Genomic DNA, 3,669 nt, shown 5'->3' on the forward strand with positions numbered 1-3,669 from the left:
ACTTTGTAGATGTAGATGCTGTAGCTCTCCTTCCTCCTGCGCTTCTTTTTCTTATCGCCCTTGGCAATGGCCTTCTGGGCCTTTCCGGCCTTCTTGGCAGCCTTTCCAGATGCCTTGGGTGGCATGATGATGCTCGTGCTGGCTGGCGTTGCGATACAATAATGAACTTTTGCGCGAGTCGAGCTTTCCTTTTATATCCCGCTCGCGACTCAGCTCAGAGCGGGTCGCGTGGCGGAGCGCGCTGATTGGTCAGTGGCGGACTCCCTTGATCCTGAGCGGGGTATATAACACGAAGCTCGATCTGCGGGCCGGCATTAAAACACCACAAACCCACAACAGCAGCAGCAATGTCAGGACGCGGCAAGGGAGGCAAAGTGAAGGGCAAGTCAAAGTCTCGCTCCAGCAGGGCCGGACTTCAGTTCCCCGTGGGCAGAATTCACCGTCTGCTGCGTAAGGGCAACTACGCCGAACGCGTCGGTGCTGGCGCTCCTGTCTACCTGGCAGCCGTCATGGAATACCTCGCTGCCGAAGTTCTCGAGCTCGCCGGTAACGCCGCACGTGACAACAAGAAGACCCGTATCATCCCACGTCACTTGCAGTTGGCCATCCGCAACGACGAAGAACTCAACAAACTTCTGTCTGGCGTAACCATTGCACAGGGAGGTGTTCTTCCAAACATTCAGGCAGTTCTTTTGCCAAAGAAGACAGAGAAGAAGTAAGCACTTCTGCCACCCACCGCGACAAATACCATAACCAGGCTCCATCCGGAGCCACACACACTTTAATAGAGAGATTCAAGTAGACAATCAACTTTCAAACATTAATAATAACATTTATATTGATTTCATTTGGAATGTGTACATAACAAACAAACAAAACAAAATTATAGGGGATATTCAGCATCACTTGGAATATTAACCAATCATATAAATCCAATATATATTTTATATTTTACTTTAAGCGAGGAATTCATATTCTATCCATTTTTAATCATACAAATGAACAAAAGCAATTCTTCACTAGACGTAATGAATGAATAAATGATCAAGGTTTTAATGTGTTTCATGAATATATATATATATATATATATATATATATATATATATATATATATATATATATATATATATATATATATATATATATATATTAATACTTGTGAACCAGAATATGTTTGAGCAGCAGCGATCGTGCCTGCCATTGGCCGAAGTGCAACAATTCAAATAATTTAAAGGGCCTGCTCGGGTATATAAGAGAGGCTGGGAGACTGGGGCCGGTGGTGGGTGATGGGTGATGAGTGATGGTGTGGTGTGGTGTGGTGTTGTTAAGAGTTGATTTACGGCCAGCCAGCCAGCCAGCCAGCCAGCCAGCTGCAGCCAAGGCAGGGCAGGGCAAGGCAAGGCAAGGCAAGGCAAGGCAAGGCAAGGCAAGGCAAGGCAAGGCAAGGCAAGGCAAGGCAAGGCAAGGCAAGGCAGGCAGGCAGGCAGGCAGGCAGCCAGGCAGCCAGGCAGCCAGACAGGCAGGCAGGCAGGCAGGCAGGCAGGCAGGCAGGCAGGCAGGCAGGCAGGCAGGCAGGCAGGCAGGCAGGCAGGCAGGCAGGCAGGCAGGCAGGCAGCCAGGCAGGCAGGCAGGCAGGCAGGCAGGCAGGCAGGCAGGCAGGCAGGCAGGCAGGCAGCCAGCCAGCCAGCCAGCCAGCCAGCCAGCCAGCCAGCCAGCCAGCCAGCCAGCCAGCCAGCCAGCCAGCCAGCCAGCCAGCCACTCCCACTTTGTATTTATATGCATTCAATTTATATTCAAACATTATATATGTTAAGGGCCTTGTTTTAGTGTTTATTTTAAAAATGACAAACATCGAGTCATTTTACCAGTCCTTTAGCGTTAACGGTGATGCATTTTAAAACTGAACATAAATCGCCTTTTCTGGATATATCAAATATCGAATCCGCTTAATGTGCCTACAATTCAATCATTCAAAAAATACATAATTTACATCAAGCCTTTTCATAGAACAGACAATAAGATTTGTACATGCAAAAAAAAAAAAAAAATCCTTTAAGTTATCAATACAATGTGAGAAAACTTTACTTTTATAACTAAAGTTGCACAATTATACCAACTCTATGGTGGCTGGGTTGTAAGGTGTGTGGCTGGTGTTTTGGAAGTCGCGAGTTCAAACGACCCAATGGGAATAATACTTTTTTTTTTTTGCCATACAATCTTCCTAATACTATTATGTAGGTTTGTGTGTGTTTTTTTATTCATTCTTTGGTTTTATAGATGACATACATATTGACTCCTTTTACCGGTCCTTAATTAGGCTCTGGGGAAGCAATGGTGGTGGTGGTGGTGGTGGTGGTGGTGCATTTAAAACTAAACCAAAAATCACCAGTTCTGGACGCGTCAAATATCATATCCGCTTAATGTGTCTACAACCTAATTACTTAAAACTACACTATTTAATTCATTCATATCATGTGCATATTGGTCATTATGCTCATACAACCGACATCAAAATTTATTTTCATTATTAGAATCATACATTTCATCAAGTAATACAGATACAAAGAGATTTTCTTTCTGAGAAGACCGTTAGTATTGGCTTGCAGGCAGGCAGGCAGGCAGGCATTTGAGGGTTATTATTTCGCCTGTTGATTGGGGGGAGGGTTGATGTGTTAGGGGGTTTTCGGTTAGATGTGGTGGTGGTGATTGGTGGTGGTGATTGGTGGTGATTGGTGGTGATTGGTGGTGGTGGTGGTGGTGGTGGTGGTAGTAGGTGGGAGTTGGGGGTGGGGGGGGGGGGGGGGGGGGGGAGGGAAGGGGAGGGGAATGATGGTCTGTGGATTCCTTCTCCGTACCCTTTACATATAAGCAAAAATATGCCTTCTTGTGGGTATAGAAACATTAACACAAATTATATCAGTAACTGATATTGTAGCCTTTTAAACAGAAAAGATTTGTACATACAAATACTTTTTAATTATCATTTATTTGTGGAAATGGCATTTACGTCATTAAATTGATACCTCAGCATCAAGCTAGTGTCCTGCAGCAGTGGTCCAGTGGTAAAGTGTATATAAGTGATGCGTATTCTTGGAGTTGCGAGTTCAAACCCGGATTAAGCTATATATATATATATATATACAACATGTTTTGTTTTGGTTGTTTGTTTTTGTATAAAGCCTCACACAATATCTATATTAAGCGAGTTTGTTTTAAACATGACATACATATTAATTCATTTTACCAGGCCTTATTCCACACAACTCCGTGAATTTCCCGTGGAGCCAGCCATTCAAACAAAAACAAACGAAACAAAACAAAACAAAACAAAAAACATTATTGCCAACAGCATTTGGTGTTCCCAGGCGGTCACCCATCCAAGTACTAACCAAACCCAACGTTGCTTAACTTCGCTGATCGGACGAGAAGCGGTGTTCTCAACGTGGTATGGCCGTTGGCATGAGACTGCCTACACATTGTGGCTAATAACCAACTCTTTTAAGTCATCGCGGCAGGATACGGACCTGCTTGTGGTGTCTTAATGGTAATTGTATCCTAACATATTTTTGTCTCCTTGGCATGGATATTTAACATCGTTTATTCAGTCTTGGGTTTATGTTCTTTCGCCATTTACAGACATTTTACATCTACCTACTTCCTCAGCCTGCC

General features: G+C 44.2%; 1 non-coding gene across 1 annotated transcript; it reads right to left on the reverse strand.

The window, feature by feature from the left end:
• Window positions 1-3,340: 3,340 nt before the first annotated feature.
• LOC138362231 (5S ribosomal RNA) lies at window positions 3,341-3,459 on the reverse strand. Its single transcript, XR_011227509.1, has one exon. It is a non-coding gene; the product is annotated as a 5S ribosomal RNA (ribosomal RNA).
• Window positions 3,460-3,669: the final 210 nt, after the last annotated feature.

The sequence above is a fragment of the Procambarus clarkii genome, unplaced genomic scaffold, assembly GCF_040958095.1.
Source record: "Procambarus clarkii isolate CNS0578487 unplaced genomic scaffold, FALCON_Pclarkii_2.0 HiC_scaffold_1481, whole genome shotgun sequence".
Lineage (NCBI taxonomy): Eukaryota > Metazoa > Arthropoda > Malacostraca > Decapoda > Cambaridae > Procambarus > Procambarus clarkii.